We start from the raw sequence: 19,577 nt of genomic DNA, 5'->3' as shown, positions 1-19,577 counted from the left end.
CTTGAGAATTCTCTCACAGCGAGCTGGTGGGCAGGCAGCTGGGCACCCTCTCTTGCTTTCTGAAGAGCCGTGTTGGTCACACAAAAACAGCCGGCGCGGCTCTGCAGAGAGCTGGCCAGGCCCAAATGGCTAGCTCTGCTGGCTCCTTCTTCAAAGCCAGGCATTGTGGGAGGGGGTGTCCCCGGGGGACACCCATTCTTTACAGCTGATGTTGCCCATCAGAGAGCGGTGGCCGTGATTGGAGGGTAGGTGGGAGACACGCCACGCGGCAGTGTGTGTGTGTGAAAGTGAGATGTGGCGGGGCCGTGTGGGGATGTGTGGTGGGGGGAGACATGGCGTCTGTGGCTAAGGCGCATATGTGTTCTTCTGCCTCAGGCAGCAGGAGAGTTTGTGCCGCCCCTGCAAGGCATGTGCTGTCTGAGCTGGCTACCTCACTCTACCTATCTGTAGGGCCGGCCCTGAATGCAAGACCTGTCATAATGTACTGGGCAAGAATATGAACTGTGCACTGGAAAGTGCTTGGTTCAAATCTCGCATCTTCCACAAGCCCCCTAGGTGGCCTTACGCAAAGCCTCCTCCCTCAGTCACAGCCCCCACCTGCACCACAGCGAGAAGAACACTGCCCTACCGGATATGCTGTTGCACGGGTCGCTAAGGTGTAGTGCTGTGAACACTGAAGAGCGCTATATAAACAGGAAACGTTAAATACTATTATTGACTCAGTACACGCTTGGCCTTGTACCAGAACACAGAAACTCAAACTGGAAACAGAGAGAATCCACAGAAGCTTTTTAGAGAAATCCCGAGACACTCTCAGATGGACTTTCTGATTTATTGACTGGGCAACATAACTGGGTAAAACAGAATGGATAACAGAATAAAAAGCCCATTGGCTAGGAGTCCTAGCAATCAGATGCCGATATAACTAAATCTGAACCAAACCAAAGATTCCAGTTTCCCCCCTCTTCAGAGCCCCCTTTCCATAGGAATAGGATACACAGGCACAGTCAGGAGATATTCATCATTTTTATGAACTGGCTGTTGTTTGCTGACACTGGGCACTCCAAATACCTTACAAATCCCAGTGTCACTTTTTTTTTGCAGATTTAGAAAGCAAAATATAGAAAGCATTCCCCCTGAAGCATGGCAGGTTTGGGATTCAGTCCTGGATGTAACTGGCTCTCTAGCCCTTTGAGGGAACAAAAGGCTGTGGTACCTTATTGCTGCATAAGCTTTTGTGGGTAACAGCTTACTTGGCTGCAGGCAAACTTGGGGCGATTTAGCCTAGCTATTCTAACTACACACACACACACACACACACCCTTCATCTCCAGCCACCACTCCATTTACAGAAGGCAATAGCAGCCCTTTGTGGGGTGGGTGTGGGGCAAGAAGCAATTCGGCGGCTGGTTGGTATTTGGCCGCTTCTGGTGGCTCAGACCAGCAGCTGTGCCTATAAGGTCGGGTCCTGGATGCAGAAGTGGGTGCATGTCTCCAAGGAGCAAAATGATTATTTGACAGAAGTGCCTGGAATGAAGCAACTTCATTTCTGGAGTGACGCACAAAGCTGCTTCTCACATTTGGCACAGGCAGGGCTGCAGCTGCTGACCTTCCTGTCAAGTAGCGTAGCCCGCAGAATGGATCCTTTCCCCTTTGGCTCGACACAGATCCTCGATAGATAGGAAGAAAGTGAACCAGGGAGAACATGAAGGGATTTATGGTGTCTTGCTTCATCTACATGGGCTGGACGACGCTGTGTCTGCACATCTTCCAGTGGATTATTCAGTCGGCTGATGGTCGTTTTCATCAAGTAATCCTTGCATTAAGCTGATGTATGGCAGTGAGCTCCTTTGTATGGCACCTCGAGCATCAGAAGTCTGCCCATGGCCCTAAATCTAACTCATGGCTTTATTTGGAAAAAAGATAAAATTGCCACCATTTCCCGGAGACATGATCTCATGAGGCAGCCAAGTAAATGGGCCTGGAATTCTCTGCATTTGCATGCTGGGCTGGGCTTCCATTTCCACGTCTGCAGCAGGTACTTGTTACAACAACTTTCCAGTAGGACATCCAGATGTGGTTCATTCGTGGTAAGCCACACATGGCAGGTGGTTGAGCTGCCAGGTTCTTGGCCAGTTCTCGGTTTCTGAGCTCATTCTTTCCTCTCCATTCCCAATGGCTAGGATTTGGAGATTTTCTTCTCTTGATTGCAGCCATTTGTTCCACCTGATTCTTAAGAAAGCTAGCCATGGAAAGTCCTGGGGATCCATTTTTGGTGAGCCGCCTGGAGAGGGTTTTTTTGCACTGGCTATGTAAACACAGTTATTAAAAAAGGAAAGATGAAAGGCAGTATATCCAAAGCCAGTTCAGGTCTAATAATTTTCAGTAGTTTAGGGGCCGAACAATAGACTGCCCCACACTCCTACAGTGTTCAGCCTTGTTGATTTCTGTGAGGGCCTTGGAGAGGTGTGGCCAAGGAGGATTCGCCATAGTTATGGGTCTCATTTGTCCTCTCACAGTATCCTACCTTTCTCCAACCTCGTGCCTTCCAAATGTTTTGGACTTCAACTCCCATTAGCCAGCATGGCCAATAGTCAGGAATCTTGGGAATTGTTATCCAAAAAATCTGGAGGCCACCAGATCAGGGAAGGGTGCAGTATCCAAGGCAGATTCTACTGTGCTCAGGACTACAATTGTCCTACTGTTGCATTGATATGCACAGAAGAAAAAATATATTCTTTCCAAGAAATGTTTGCATCCCATGTGATGCATCTGGGAGAAGACAAGCCCAGAGGACAGAAGAGGTTTCCTGAGAAGACAAAGAAAGTTAGTGACAGAATTTGGATCTGAACTCTACTTTTAAAAAACAATTGTTTTATTGCAACTTTAATGTTTTGTAAGCTGCCCCAAGACCCTGTTGAAGGGTGGGATATCAGTCAAGTCAGCCAGGTCTTTTGACTCTCAGTTTGGTAGTGTAACCAAACTAAAAGATGTGGTAAAGTGACACATCAAGGCCACAAGTTCAGCACTTGAATCCCATTTATTTTTATGGAACTTCAGTGTGCCTAACTGTGCACTGCATTGTGGCCCACAAGTTTGTTGAAGAACAGAATCTAAAGCCAGCTTTAACAATATCTGCACCAGTTGACTTTATGCTTCTTTGTGTTGTAAAGCAGATGACATGACTAGGTAAACATCAGCCTGCCTACAATAATGTCCTTTTCCTTTCCTTTTATTTATTTTGTCCAGAACATCTAGGCCTGAGGAAGAATTCTGTGTGACTCAAAAAGCTTACAGTATTTTTTTAGACTGGGTAATTCAACTGCAAGAATTGCCCCTTTGAGGTCCTATCATTTCCCCATCATGCTCCACGTTTGGGCTACATCACATGCATGCATAGCACAAGAACCTCTTGGCGTGTCCTAACAGCTGCAGAAGGTTGGTAAGCATGGCGGGCAACTCTATAAACATCCTGTTTATCCCAGAGAAAGGAACAGTTCACTTGAAAGATTTTTCTTTTAAAACAAAGGTTTCTACTTGCAACACTCCCCCTTGTTCTAGATAACAAAAAGAAAAAAAAGCAGGGGGGGGATAAGTACTTCTGTTAGACACGTGGATTTCCACACTTTTCTTTGTTCATGTGGGAGCCCATCATGTGTGTGCATGATGCCAGGTGGTATGGGAGGGGTGTGGCACTGAAAGCATATTCAGGATGCCAGAATAAGAACAAACGAAAGAAAGAAAGAAAGAAAGAAAGAAAGAAAGAAAGAAAGAAAGAAAGAAAGAAAAGGGATTGAACCCCAGGCATAGTTCGTTTCACCACAAAAGAACACAGATTGTAAATGAGTTGGCAGAATTATTTTATTCTCTCTCCCCCCCTCCCCCATGCTCCACTTGTTTGCTGTCCATTTGTTGCGACTGGGGAAGTTGTTTACTTTGCTAGCAAGAAGGCCAGATGCAAGGGAAGCTGTTTTGCATGCAAAGTTTTTATGAAAGGGTTGGGGAAAGGAGGAGGGAACACTAGGAACATTCCAAGTCCTTTCTAACAGATTTTAAAGATCCTGAAGCCCGTTGTTTTGCTTGTTAAAAATACAGATCAGGACCTAGTTGTAACTTCTCATATTCCAGGCAAAACTCAACAAAACTGAAATGTTTTTCAGCACATTGCCTTGTGTTGAGCATATACAGTTTCCCTTTTTCTTGGTTGGTACATAGGACCAGAACATAATGGTGCTATGATATCTAGGCACATGCACCTTGATCCAGAGGGTACTCACGGTGCGTGTGCAGATGCTTTGCACATGGAGGTCCCCCATTCATTTGTGAACACAAAAAATGTGGATTGACAACATCCAGTAAAACAAATGGGGAAGATGTCCTTTGAAGGAAAACTGTGCCATTGATCAGGATGTCAATAAAATAGCAGTAAAAATAACCTAGGAGATTAATGTGAAGTACATAAGTAGTGTGTTTTTGAGATGGGGGAGAGAAAGGCAGTGTAGTGTGGCATTCATCCTAGAGCTGAAACTAATTTTCGCCCACAATTATCTTCCTTTTTTTTCCTCTGCAAATTCTGGTGGAGAATATTCTCCAAATACTAAGAATGTTCGGGTCATATTGGGCGTTCAGCATCACATTTGCCACCCAAAGATTTTGCAGTAGCAATCAAAGTTGAACAGTATCTGACAGCTGACATTCTGAAGCAGTCAGTATTTGACAGTGTCATTCTTTCGACAATATTGCAACTGATGCACAGTTGTATCCAGCATCTGCTGGTATGTAGCAGTCAGCTGATAACTGTTAACATCTAAGATGAAGCAGCATCTAGTATCCAACATACAGCCATCAACATTTTGACAAGATCAGCCAACAGCAGATATGCAGTATTAACTAACATTTGGCAGTATCTAAGACATAGTGGTAAATATGTGGCAATATCTGACAGGTGACATAAAGTAGATGTCAACATTTAACAGTATCTGACAACTGACTTGCAACAGAATTTAGCAAGCTTCATTCATCCATTTAGCAAATCAAAATGGGAAAATGTCAAATCCTGATGTCAAATCAGAATTCTGTCCAGACAGCTTTTGCTACTGGTGGTACAGAAATGTACTGAATGAATGAACAAATGAAATAGTGATTTCAGGAGTTGGATGTCAAAGTTCTGATGGCAAATTTTGACATCAAAATCCATGTTTTGTCTTTTGACAATGCTGCATCTTGAAAATTGTAACACTTCACTTCTCCTCTACTACTTTTTGCAAAAGATCCCAAATGTCAGTACATGACATCCATCACAGCTAAATATATATCAGTATCAGACAGGCTCAGAGGGTACCCTGCAGAGGGTTGATTGGGGGCCAAATTTGATTGGGTCAAGCACACTGTGGCTGCAACACTATATATCAGGAGTGCAGAACCTCAGGACCATGGGGGAATCTGGCCTGCGTGAGATCCCAATCCAGCCCTCTTGGGTTCACCAGACAGCCACACACCCTTCACTTGATTGCCAATTGTTTGGTAGGAACCTGGCTTTTGCAGCCCCTCCCCTCCCAGCCCCAATTCTAAAAGGTCGACATGCCTCTCCTAAGGCTTAGTTACTGTCAGTAAGAGCTTTAAGTTAAAATATGCTAGTATTTTGGCCCTGCCCCTTTTATCTTTGGCCCCACCCCATTTTGCCTTCAGCACTACCTACCACTGGAATGCCCCTCCCTCCAAGAGCTTCTCCAAAGTTGAATTTGGCCCACGGACTGAAAGAGTTTCAACATCCCTGCTATACACACTTACCTAGGAGTAAGTCCCATTGAACTCAGTGATGCTTACGTGTGTGTGTGTGTGTGTGTGTGTGTGTGTTGTGTATATGATTACAATGTAAGAGCTGCTCAGTTTAGGGTCTAAAGCAGGGGTAGGCAACCTGATGCCCTCTAGATCCTTTGGAATAGCATGGCCCATGGTCAGAGATTTTGAGAGTTGTAGTCCAAAACGTATGGAAGGCACTGGGTTGCCTATCCCTGGTCTAAAGTTAGTGGTGGCTGGTGCCCACTAAGGCTGGTGGGGTGGAGGTCAGAGCCATGAGAGGCGGAGCCAAGGGGGTCACGAGAAGTAGAACGGTCTTTTGAATCCCCAACCAGCCAGCAACCCATACACAGAAATGGGAAACTAAGGCCCATGAACTTTAAGATCGTGAGTGAGAAGCAGGTGATGGGGGATTCACACAGCCACACAAAAGGACTCCTTTGGACCCACATTCTCCTGTTCCAGCAACAACTGCTACTGTACAGAGAATCAAGTAACTTTAAGATCATGAGAGCAAAATAGGGAGGGGAATCCACACAAAATCATTCTGCTGCTAATGATGACATCCTCAGAGCTGCACAGAAAAGTAGTCTTTGGAACACAGCTGCAAGTTCTGAGAACATACAAAATCCATCCTTTTGCATGTTGTAACAACAACAGCAACAACAACAATAGTAATAATAATTCACACAAATGAACTCCTTTGGGCCTATTTTTGTTTGTTCTAGCAACAATTCACATTGCACACAGGAAAGGAACCTGAATCGAGTGACGCTAGGATCATGAGTTTACAGTGGGGGAGAGGAAAAGAATTGCAGCACAGACAAAAGCAATAATTTGCACCCACATTCTCCTAGTCCAGCAACAACTCCCATTGCAGAAAATCAAGTGACTTTAAGATCATGAGAGCAAAAGAATGGGTGGGAGTGGGGATCCACACATGCTGCTGATAAATAAGAATAATGAATAAATCAGACCAACATAGAAAAGCAGCCTTTGGAACAGCAAATTCTGAAAGCATCCCACTGATTTTAATGACCACTGTGCTGCATTACATTCCTAAGAACTGCATCAAACCTGGATTTGATGCATTTTCCAAAAGCTAAGAGCTGTTCCATGCGGCTCCATACCAGATAATTTCTAAGCTAAACACCACAGGCCATTTAAATAACCTTTAAATAAATGAGCAGAGTACATCATGAGAAACGCTGGGTTGGATGAATCACAGGTCGGAATTAAGATTGATGGGAGAATTATCAACAACCTCCGATATGCAGACGATACCACCCTAATGGCAGAAAGCGAAGAGGATCTAAAGCGCCTCTTGTTGAGGGTGAAAGAGGAGAGTGCAAAAGCTGGTTTGAAACTCAACATTAAAAAACCTCAGATCATGGCATCTGGCCCCATCACTTCCTGGCATATAGAAGGGGAAGAAATGGAAGCAGTGACAGATTTTACTTTCTTGGGCTCCAAGATCACCGCAGATGGTGACTAGCCATGAAATTAAAAGACGCTTGCTCCTTGGGAGGAAAGCTATGGCAAACCTAGACAGCATAGTAAGAAGCAGAGACATCACCTTGCCGACCAAGGTCCGTCTAATCAAAGCTATGGTTTTCCCAGTAGTAATGTATGGCTGTGAGAGCTGGACTATAAGGAAGGCTGAGCGCCGAAGAATTGATGCTTTCGAACTGTGGTGCTGGAGAAGACTCTTACACGTCCCCTGGACTGCAAGGAGGTCCAATCAGTCCATCCTAAAGGAAATCAACCCTGAGTGCTCATTGGAAGGACAGATCCTGAAGCTGAAGCTCCAATATTTTGGCCACCTAATGCGAAGAGAAAACTCTGGTAAAGACCCTGATGCTGGGAAAGACTGAAGGCAAAAGGAGAAGGGGATGGCAGAGGATGAGATGGCTAGATAGCATCACCGATGCAATGAATATGAATTTGAGCACACTCCGGGAGAGAGCGGAGGACAGGAAGGCCTGGCGTGCTATGGTCCATGGGGTCACGAAGAGTCGGACACGACTGAACGACTGAACAACAACAACAACAACAAATGAGCATACAGTCAGGGCCAGAAATATTGGAATAAGGATAACTGTTTTGGCAGTTGGCCTCTGTACACCACCACATTGAAGTTGAAAGGAAACACACCCAGATGGGAGCGAAGTCAGGACTTTCAGCTGTAATTCAAGGGGTTGGACAAAAGTGGGGCACAACCATTCAGGAAGGACAGCCAGTGGCATACACACACCCCCATCGTTGGGGGCTCATAAGTAATGGAACAAACCAACATCATCTCAAACTTAAGGATCGCCTTTAATACCTGGATGGAAATCCTTTGCAGTCAATGACTGCCTGAAGTCTGGAACCCATGGACATGACCCAATGCTGAGTTTCCTCCCTCCAGATGCTTTGCCAGGCCTTTACTGCAGCTGCCTTCAGCTGCTGCTTGTTTGTGGGTCTTTCTGCCTTCAGTCTTGTCTTCAGTAAGTGAAAAGCATGTTCCATTGGGGTGAGATCAGGTGACTGACTTGGCCATTGAAGAACATCCCACTTCTCTGCTGGAGAAACACTTGGGTAGCTTTTGCTGTATGTTTGGGGTCATTATCCATCTGCAATATGAAGTGGCGTCCTATCAGTTTGGCAGCACTCGGCTGAATCTGAGCAGAAGGTATAGCCCTAGACACTTCAGAATTCATCCTGCTGCTTTGATCAGTGATCAGGTCATCAATAAACACCAGTGACCCAGTTCCATTGGCAGCCATACATGCCCATGCCATAACACTGCCTCCACCATGTTTGACAGATGATGTAGTATGCTTTGGATCATGAGCTGTTCCTTTCCTTCTCCGTACTTTTCTCTTCCCATCATTCTGGTACAAGTTAATCTTGGTTTCATCAGTCCAAAGAATCTTATTCCAGAACTGGGCAGGCTTTTTTAGGTGTTTGCTGGCAAAGGCTAATCTGGCCTGTCTGTTCTTGAGCGTTACCAGTGGTTTGCATCTTGTTGTGAAGCCTCTGTATTTATATTCATAAAGCCGTCTTTTGACTGTAGATGTTGACAATGACATGCCTACCTCCTCAAGAGCGTTCTTGACCTGGCTAGATGTTGTGAGAGGGTTCCTCTTCACCATGAGCAGAATTCTGCGGTCATCCACTTTAGTTGTCTTCCGTGGTCTTCCAGGCCTTTTGCTGTTGCTGAGCTTGCCAGTTAATTCCTTCTTTTTCAGGATGTTCCAAACTGTTGTGTTGGCCACTCCCAATGTTTTTGCTATCTCTCTGATGGGTTTATTTTGTTTCCTCAGCCTAATGATGGCCTCCTTCACTCACATGGACACCTCTTGCAAATGTAACACTCATAACCACCCCCAGGCCTTTAATCTGCTTGATTTGTCATGGGGTACCCAGGAAATAGGCCACACCGGGCCATGCAGCTGCTTGTCAGCCATTCGTTCCATTATTTATGAGCCATTACCGATGGGTGTGTGTGTAGCCACTGGCTGTCCTTCCTGAATGGTTAGTGCCCCCCTTTTGTCAAACCCCTTGAATTACAGCTGAAAGTCCTGACTTCGCTCCCATCTGGGTGTGTTTCCTTTCAACTTCAACGTGGTGGTGTACAGAGGCCAACTGCCAAAACAGTTATCCTTATTCCAATATTTCTGGCCCTGACGGTAGGTTGCAAAGACAAAACAGAGCATTTAAACACATTTCGCATGCAATCCTATGGCCACCAGACAGCGGCTAGACAGCCATAGGATTGTTCAGTTTCTGTGAACTGACCTTGGAGCCTGCACTCCGAGGTCGATTCTCAGAAAACTGCCTCCCTGCCCCCTCGTTGGTGGCGCAGATTGTCCCCGGGCTCCGCACTTGGATGAGCAGTACGGAGCAGGGCAAAAGGGGGCGGGGAATGTGGAAATGCCAGTACGACGCTTCCGACGTGTCTTTTGGCCTCCCCCCTCCCTGCTCCGAAGTCCCACAGCTAGACAGCCATGAATGCAGCTGTGAATCTGTGAAATCGGCCATCCAGCTGTGAATGCAGGGCGGCCGGAGCGTGGAGAAGATCCCCTCCATGCTGCATGCACCCTGCCTTGGATAGGTGGTTGCCTCAGAGTTTGGAGGTGGCTGCCTATCCCAATAGGATCGCTCCCTCCGACAATAACAGGTGCACATGTACTGACTGCAAACTATGAGATATCTTTGGAAATTAATTTTAGTCTCAGACTAAATCAAAAGTGTGCCTAACTTGGACTGGCTCCATTTCTCTCTCTGACACACATACCACCAGTCAGGTTATTTCCAACCCCAACTTCGTGTATGTTTCTGATGGCATTTGTCATTGTAATCTTGAATACTCTGCAGATTCCTTTTTCATTTTTGGTCATCCTAAATTCTTCCTTGAACTTGCATTTTAATAAATACAAAAGGAAAGGGGGTGGGAAGGGAAGAGGAATAAGTACATTTGGGTACAATTCTTGCATAAAGAATTATGATCTGATCCTTCAACGGGTCTTTCAAACAACACCTTCCATTAATCTTTTTTTTTTTTTTGCACTAAATGCTGCCTATCGGCAAACTCCTATTCATCCCTCCTGTTCACCCCCCCCCAAGGCATTGACACACCGAAGGCATTCACTCTCGCACACAGACCCCAAGGCATTCTCTTTCTCACCCCCCGCAACACATTCACACACAGACACACAAAAACTCCAAGGCATAGGACCCCCGCCCCCCACAAGCATTCACAGACATATACTCACATATCCCAAGCTGAGCAGCCTTCTCTTGTCCCTTGGAGGCCCACACAATGGCTTCTTTCCCCCTCACCTCCCATCCACAGTGGGAAAGATGAGAGATGCCTCCGCTGTCAGCTAGCCCGTCCACAAGGTCTCTGATTGCCTGGCTTGGCTCAGCAAACTAGCCAATGAACCAACCAGCACATTCAGCTCTGTTGAGCCTGGGCAACTTCACATTGGCCAGAACAATGCCATCCTTTGCAAAACAAGGGGTCTACACTGATTGGTTGACCAGGCAAAGAGCCTGAGCTCAGAAACTTCTTTTTTTAAAAAAAATCCTGTCTGCGGGAGGGAGCGTGGCCTCCGGGAAACCTGCACATGCGCAACGAGCAAAATGAAGCTGCTGCCACCAGACGATGAGTTCCTTCCTGGCCACAGTGCAGCAGCTGGTGCAACTCCGGCAGCAGCAACCGCTGTGCCAGCGCACAAACAGGGTTTTAATTTATTTTTTACTAACATTTCATTTGGGGCTGGGGTGGCGGGGGCAGGGTGTCAAACACTCAGACCTCTCATTGGCACCAACATTGTCTAAAGTGATGACTTTTACTTTTGCACCAGTCCCAAACCAGGAGATTCAATGGTAGCAGCAGCACCTCAGCCTCCTATAGTAGAGGGTGGGCATAAAGTAAATTGGGACTTACTCATAGATCTTGGGGTTATTTAAGGCAGATCAGCAAAGATTTCTGACTCCCAACTTTTTTAAAAATGGCGACAACAAAATGATTCCCCTCTCCCAATTATACTGCTGGCATGAAAAAAATCTAGGGGAGAAAGTAAGCAGGGATGGATGTGTGTGTGGAAGAACTGTGAGCTCATAGGTATTCAAAACAAATTCCTGGCTCAGAATTCTTTTAATTTTCAGAGTATGTCTTGTACACTAGGCTCCATTTAGTGGATCTTAGGGTTCTAATAAAAACAAAGAAAGTATATCCCACAAGCCTGAAGTCTGCCCACCCAGTCTTATAGTAACCTAGCAATTTATTGTACATTACACTGAGAGTGATTAGCTACATACATAAATGTCTCCCTTGGATAGTTCATTAAGTAGGCATGGTTTTTACTTGTTAGTCCCTACACAGAGTGTTCCTTGGCCATGAATGATAGAGCTGGTAGGACCTGTGACTTTATTTTGGACCAGTGGTGAAGATACCACACGAAGTCCCCAACTCCCTCCAGATGCTTCTTGGCTGCCATGAGCAACCTGAGCTACAGGTTATCATTGCTTACGCTAATTAGTTAATAGTTATCATTGCTTACATTAATTAGTCCCAATTCTAGCAGAGGACAAGTACTCCCACATGCCTAGTCATTTATTTTCTATTTAGACATTTCCTTTGCTTTTTTTGGCTTACGAAGGGAAAATATGATGAATTCTTTGCTAAGAGCAGGCTCCAGGAACTCGGCAGTCAAACATGGTGGGTGTTATTTTGGAACACGTAGTGCTAGTGAATGTATCACTTGCCCCATGCCTTTCTCTTGTTACATCAAATATATTTCCCAAATATTATGTATCAAAAACTGCTCTCCCATTATGTTTGCACTCAAGAGATGTGGTGGTGATGATGAAGAAGTCTCAGTCAATGATTGCTTGTGCTGTCCTAATGCCAGAGAGGCAAGGAGGTTGAAGGGTCTTTCCCTGAGCTTGTCTGAATGACAAACCTTCTGCTAAACAGAGAAGGGCTGGTTGGCAGAAGGAACTACATAAGGAAGGAGAGAAGGAGCAAGGGCCCAGGAAAAGAAGAGGCAGAAGGTCAAGGGAAGTGGGGAAGCTATGAAAGGAGGATTGGAAGAGAGGGAGTGGTCCAGAGAATTAGGTGAAGAGAATAAGCCAGAGTGGAAGGAACATTGAGTGGAATCTGGGTATAATCAGCTGGTCTTTGGGTTCTGGACCTGTAAATAATCAGAATGGTTAGCTGATAATCACCCCCCCCCAAAAAAAGAGTTTATTAACATATAAAGGCCCAATATTACAGCAGCTGCAGTAATTACTTTTGACAGGACTGAGATTACCATTCACAGGGGCCAGGGTTGTCCTCCTTACTTTCCATTTTTTCTCTAGCTTCCTCTTACCAGTCAAGGAGCACCCTTTCAATTTTCATGTTTCCTATGCGTGTCTTCACCTGAATTCCTAATAGGATTTACTTGTTTAAGGGCACAATCCTATGGCTGCTAGTCAGCGGCTAGACAGCCATAGGATAGGTCAGTTCCCTGAGAACAGACCTCCACCCCCTCCCGCGCTGCCTTGGCCCCTTGTTTTGTGCTCATAAAAGCAGCGCAGAGCAGTGAAAATGGGGTGTTCCTGGGGGTGGGCCAGGGCGGGGAGGGTAGAAGTGCCTTTCCGATGCTTCCTATGCGTAGTCCGGTGTCGGCCCCCCCGCTCTGACTTCCTGTAACTAGACAGCTGAAATTGGCCATCTAGCCGCGAATGCAGGGCAGCTGAATGCGGGATCTTCTCCTCCACGCTGCTCCTGCCCTGCATTGGATAGGCAGTCACCTCTGAGTTTGGAGGCGGCCACCTATCTCGATAGGATTGCGCCCTAAGAGTAACTGATTCTGCTCAGGGCTCACTGTTAGCAGAAGTGGCCGAATGAAGCAGACTGAATCCAGAGAGTGAAGAGCTTGGCAAACTTTACTGGGTCATAAGCAGTCCCCTGACTAAGCAGCCAGAAGTATAAAACTGCTGAGCAAATCAGGCCAGGCTTCTAACAGAATGAAACCACTACTGCTATACGACATAGTGAACATGCTGGTCTTTTTATACACAAGAAACTCGGGCTAAAAAGAAACATTTGGCTCACCTGGCTGCTAGGCAATATCCTCCCATCCCCATTTCCATCTAAGTCTCTCTGAATCCAGAGCTGTTAATTCACTCTGCACCCTGTGTGACCTGTCACTGTATTGACAAACTGCTTAAAAACCCCAAGGAACAACAAACTCTTAGCTTGCACCTTCGTTTGGTGTGAGCCCCTAGCATAGGAACCTAGGAAGCTGCTTTAAACTGAGTCAGACCCTTGGTCCATCTAGCCCAGTATTGTCAACACTGACTGGCAGCGGCTCTCCGGGATTTCAGGCAGGAATTTACCAGCCCTACCTGACAAAGCTAAGCATTGGACTTGGGGCCTTCTGCAAAGCAGGTGCTCTATGATATTGAGCCACAGCATCATTAGTCTAACACTCACCACACATACACACATTTCTAGAGATGTGATGAGCTTCCCAGTCAGACCTAGAAAACAAAATTATTTCCCCCCAAACTCTAGAAAAACAGCTAAGTTTATTCCGAATCCAATTCCAGCCAAACCAAATCCTATTGCACCCTCAGTTATGTTGTTGGGCATGCAATGAGGTTTGATCTTTCCCCCAGTTTTCTGGTGAGCCTCGAAATTTCCTCCTTCTGGCTACTTGCCCACCTGTCACCCACCCACATACTTACCTATCTAGTTTACAGCTTGAGTGGTGGTGGGATGGAGGAAGGCTTCTCCTCACTCTTGTGCTAGGCACGCTATACTGGGAAAACTACATTTCCCACCATTCCTGGTGCCTGGCTCACAGCTGTAGCAGCATGGCAAGCAGCAGAAGTGGGAGAGACCTCCCTCCTACTGGCACTGGGGAAGGAAGGTAAGTGAGCAGATGGGAAGGAGGGTTTGATTTCTACTTTACCTTAGATTAAAATCCAAGCCAGAGAAGAACTTTTGGGGCTATAATGCTCACCTTGTATTTGAGGCAAACATTATGAACTGCTGAGATTTGTATTTTGGAGCCAGGAAATATGAATTCCAGCAATATTAGTGCATATTTCCTTGTGAAAGACTGGAGTGAGATTAGAGCATGCTTTTAGGCAGCTTTGTCAGCCTGTTGTGTGGCTAAAAACCAACCCGAACAATCTAAAAGTCTGAGACATTCTAGAACAAAGCTTTACATCCACTTCAGGAATAGGGATTTTTCCTAAATCTTATATTGCACTTCTAGTAGTATTATTTCATTAAACAGCTCACCATTGATTAGTGTTGTGATTATTTAGTCCTACATGAAGGAACAATATTCTAAAATCCTGTTTAAAGATTCCAATTTCCCTGGAAGAGCAAAATGCTCTCCCATTGGTTAAAGTGATTATGACATCAGCACTGGTCAAAGGATAGACTGAGCTTGCTAGTTTTGCACTGTTCATTAAAATGACTGAAAAAAGATTTGTAAAAGGAAATACAGGAATCTACAAATGGTAGATATCCTGAGTGATAGCATCTTTCTTGACAATGGCAATGACAATTACATAAAAGTGGAGCTGAGAGATGTGAAGGCTGAAAGCTTAGTATTAGGGCTGGTTTTATAAAATTCAAATTCACTCCCAAACTGCCCTCTTATATGGTCTGCCCATATAATTGAAATATAAGTTTTGTTTTATTTGTCTCCCCCTTTTTAAAAAGGAACAACTGCACAGAGAAAGGCAGGGGAGTAAACAGTCAATGCCCCCCCCCCTTTGTCTTTGATCTTGGAAATAACTGAGAAGGGCTTCTGTCAGAGACTGAGGCTGGTGAAATCTGCCCCCACCCATGGGAAGGAGAAATGTTTTGAAAATAAAGGGTAACCATTATACTTGAATGGTGTAACTCATGTGTCTGAGGTAGATTAGGGGCTTCTCTACACCAGGCTTTTATCCTGTGATCGAGATTGGTTACTCACAGAAGTTTGTGGATCCTTTACATTAGGGCTGTGCACCGCTTCAGCCCGAGGCCTGAACCCCGAGTCAAAGTGGGCCGGTTTGGGTCACTCTGAAGCCCCTCCAAGGCGAAGTGGAGGGGGCATGAAGCACCCCAGAGCGGGTCAGGGGCTCTCTGAAGCGCTGCCTCCTCCTCCGCAGTTATCGCAGCCACTGCTGTTGCCGCCAGGTCCTGAGGCCTGGACACCTACTGTCTCTTATTGCAAGGAGTCGCCATTTTAAAAATGGCAACTCCCTGCAATAAGAGTCAGCACACATCCAGGCCACAAGACATATTCAGACATATTATCACAGTAAATTTTAGTTTCCATCCTCACCAACCAGGGCTCAAAGAAAGATAGGCATTTGTCATGTCACAGCATCTGCTGCCTGTTTTGGGGGTCATGGCCAAATTGGAACAGTCAGCTTTGATTTCAGCAGTGTTTGAGCAGCTTTCAGAAAAAAACAAAACAAAAAATGGAAGAAAAAAGAGGGTGCAGACGAGAATACCCAATGAATTATAATTGATTTCTGGAGAGGAATGAACCATTTTTAATAGAAGAAGTCACTATTGCAAAAGGCTTCTCAAGAAGGAAAATTCAGCTTGCCAGAAGGGAAAGTGCTCCATGTTATTGGTATAGGGAGCAGCGAGTAGCAAGTTATTCTGCGGCAAGGGATATAACCACCCACCATCCATAGCTTGTTTTGAATATATGATGCAACAGGCAGGGACATGTTTGTGGACAGCATTGGCCCCACTATAGTAAACCGTAAGGAGCTCTTCTACAGAAATCCCAGAGGCCTTAACATTCTATGAAACACATGAGGAGCCCCCAAAATGGGCTTGAACACATAATGGTTTGGAAAGGTCTGTTTTGCATTTATTCTGAATTTTCTTCTCTTTCATTTCTCTTTTATCATTTCCCTCTTTTCTTTATTATTTTAATAGTGCTCTTCCTAGTCATAACAAGTGACCTTTCCCACATCTGGCTTTGATTGGTTCCATTCTGTGGATGCTACTTATGGCTGTGAAAGGGGGTGAGGAAGGGGGGAAGAGGGCAAAGACTTTTTCTTTGCTGTTGAGGCTGTTTTCACCAAAAGGGGAAAAGGAAGTGTTAGCTTGCCAGCTCACTTCATCGCAGCCTGTACTTTGCCTGAGTTGTATGTGAGAGTTTATTGATTTTGAAGCAGCCAACTGTGGCTCATGAGATAAATTCATTTCCGGCTATTGTCCTTGAAAGAGATCATTCAGCAGTGACCCTGTGACCCCACCCTCAGCCTTAGTTACTTAACAAGTTATTTTATTAGAAATTTAAATGTCGATAAAAGGCCTTTACTCAAAACTCTAGGTTGTACATACAAAATGCTCTCTCCGTACAGTGGCCTCTTTGCTACAGCCACATGAAGAAAGGTGGATGTTCCACCTTCTGTCTGAGTGTTTATGTATATGTGGGTGGAGAAACTGAGTGAACAGGGCCTAGATGTTATGAGGGCACTGAATGAGCAAATGTAAGAGTGGAGCACATAGCTTATGCCTTCTTTCACAGGGAAGGCCCAACACAGAGGAGCGTGGAGCAGCCAAAGCAGGGCATTCTGGGGGGGTGTTCCAGGGTCGGGAAGCAGAAATGCCAGTATAACACATCCTATGTGTCGTCCGGCAGCCTCCTCCCCCACTCCGCCTTTCCACGGCTAGACAGCTGAAATTGACTGTCTAGCTGCAAATGCAGGGCAGGAGACACGCGGAGGGGATGATCCCCTCCATGCTTCTTCTGCCCTGCATTGGATAGGTGATCACCTCCGAGTTTGGAGGCGGCCGCCTATCCCCATAGGATTGCGCCCTAAGCGGCTGGGTGGCATGGGGGAAAACGGTTTCACCCATTTGGCTTAGTTAAAGTTGGTACGCTGCCTACTCGAGACTGGTAGCAGCCAAATATTTTACTAAGGAGATTCACCATATTTGGCTGGATACAGACTTAATCATAGGCAGAGTAAACCCATCAAAATCAATGGGACTTAAGTTAATCATGACTAACTTAAGTCACACTGATTTCATTAAGTCTACTCTGCATATGACTAAGTTTGTATCCAATCCACTATACTTTCTGGTTATAACATGGGCATCAGCAGGAATTTTTCCAGAGGGGGGCACAATGATATGTGATTGTAATTTGCACACATAGCACTAATACACCCTTGTGCATTTTCATTGTGCATGTGCTTTGCTTGTTGTTCAGTCGTGTCCAACTCTTCGTGACCCCATGGACCATAGCACGCCAGGCCTTCCTGTCCTGCACTCTCTCCCGGAGCATGCTCAAGTTCATATTCATTGCAATGGTGATGCTATCTAGCCATCTCATCCTCTGCCGTCCCCTTCTCCTTTTGCCTTCAGTCTTTCCCAGCATCAGGGTCTTTTCCAGAGAGTTTTCTCTTCGCATTAGGTGGCCAAAATATTTGAGCTTCAGCTTCAGGATCTGTCCTTCCAATGAGCACTCAGGGTTGATTTCCTCTAGGATGGACTGATTGGACCTCCTTGCAGTCCAGGGGACTCGTAAGAATCTTCTCCAGCACCACAGTTCGAAAGCATCAATTCTTTGGCGCTCAGCCTTCCTTATAGTCCAGCTCTCACAGCCATACATTACTACTGGGAAAACCATAGCTTTGATTAGACGGACCTTTGTCGGCAAGGTGATGTCTCTGCTTCTTACTATGCTGTCTAGGTTTGCCATAGCTTTCCTCCCAAGGAGCAAGCGTCTTTTAATTTCATGGCTACAGTCACTGTCTGCGGTGATCTTGGAGCCCAAGAAAGTAAAATCTGTCACTGCTTCCATTTCTTCCCCTTCTATATGCCAGGAAGTGATAGGGCCAGATGCCATGATCTTAGTTTTTTTAATGTTGAATTTCAAACCAGCTTTTGCACTCTCCTCTTTCACCCTCAACAAGAGGCTCTTGAGATCCTCTTCGCTTTCTGCCATTAGGGTGGTATCGTATGCATGTCGGAGGTTGTTGATAATTCTCCCAGCAATCTTAATTCCGACCTCTGATTCATCCAACCCGGCATTTCTCATGATGTACTCTGCATATAAGTTAAATAAGCAGGGTGACAATATGCAGCCTTGTCGTACTCCTTTCCCAATTTTGAACCACTCGGTTGTTCCATGTCTGGTTCTTACTGTTGCTTCTTGACCCTCGTACAGGTTTCTCAGGAGAAAGGTAAGGTGGTCTGGTACTCCCATCGCTTTAAGAATTTGCCACAGTTTGTTGTGATCCACACAATCAAAGGCTTTAGCGTAGTCAATGAAGCAGAAATAGACGTTTTTCTGGAATTCTCTTGCTTTCTCCATGATGCAGCGAATGTTGGCGATTTGATCTCTAGTTCCTCTGCCTCTTCGAAACCCAGCTTGTACTTCCGGTAGTTCTTGGTTCACATGCTGCTGAAGCCTAGCTTGTAGGATTTTGAGCATCAATTTGCTGGCATGTGAAATGAGCGCAATTGTGCGGTAGTTTGAACACTCTTTGGCGTTGCCCTTCTTTGGAATTGGAATGTAAACTGACCTTTTCCAGTCTTTTGGCCACTGTTGAGTGTTCCAAATTTGCTGGCATATTGAATGCAGCACTTTAACAGCATCATCTTTTAGGATTTTAAATAGCTCAGCTGGAAGACTGTCATCTCCGCTAGCTTTGTTGTTACTAATGCTTCCTAAGGCCCATTTGACTTCACTCTCGAGGATGTCCGACTGAAGTTCAGTGACTGCACTATCATGGCTATCAGGGACATTAAGATCTTTCCTGTATAGTTCTTCTGTGTATTCTTTCCACCTCTTCTTAATCTCATCTGCATCTGTTAGGTCCCTGCCTTCTTTGTCCTTTATCATGCCCGTCTTTGCACAAAACGTTCCCTTGAGATCTCCAATTTTCTTGAAGAGATCTCTAGTCTTTCCCATTCTGTTGTTTTCCTCGATTTCTTTGCATTGTTCATTTAAGAAGGCCTTCTTGTCTCTCCTTGCGATTCTCTGGAAGTCTGCATTCAGTTGGATATATCTTCCCCTTTCTCCCTTGCTTTTTGCTTCACTTCTTTCCTCAGCTACTTGTAAAGCCTCCTCAGACAGCCACTTTGCTTTCTTGCATTTCTTTTTCTTTGGGATGGGTTTCGTTGCTGCCTCCTGAACAATGTTACGGACCTCCGTCCATAGTTCCTCAGGCACTCTGTCTATCAGGTCTAATCCCTTAAATCTATTCCTCACCTCCACTGTATATTCATAAGGGATATGATTTAGGTCATACCTGAA

At 45.4% G+C, this 19,577-nt stretch overlaps 2 long non-coding RNA genes across 3 annotated transcripts in view; one reads left to right on the top strand and one right to left on the bottom strand.

Annotated features, from left to right (window-relative positions):
- Window positions 1-793: 793 nt before the first annotated feature.
- LOC146357807 (uncharacterized) overlaps window positions 794-19,577 on the bottom strand; it is an 80,322-nt gene continuing 61,538 nt past the window's right edge. Inside the window, exon 3 of the long non-coding RNA XR_014792052.1 lies at window positions 794-2,809. This is a non-coding gene — a long non-coding RNA (uncharacterized LOC146357807). The remainder of the gene's footprint in view (window positions 2,810-19,577) is intronic.
- LOC146357808 (uncharacterized) overlaps window positions 2,744-19,577 on the top strand; it is a 35,567-nt gene continuing 18,733 nt past the window's right edge. For both annotated transcript variants that reach the window (XR_014792048.1, XR_014792050.1), the window contains exon 1: window positions 2,744-3,438. This is a non-coding gene — a long non-coding RNA (uncharacterized LOC146357808). The remainder of the gene's footprint in view (window positions 3,439-19,577) is intronic.

The sequence above is a fragment of the Heloderma suspectum genome, chromosome 1, assembly GCF_057233095.1.
Source record: "Heloderma suspectum isolate Gila_16-S chromosome 1, 16-S_ref, whole genome shotgun sequence".
NCBI classification, from domain to species: Eukaryota; Metazoa; Chordata; class Lepidosauria; order Squamata; family Helodermatidae; genus Heloderma; species Heloderma suspectum.
This window is presented reverse-complemented; position numbering and strand designations above follow the sequence as displayed.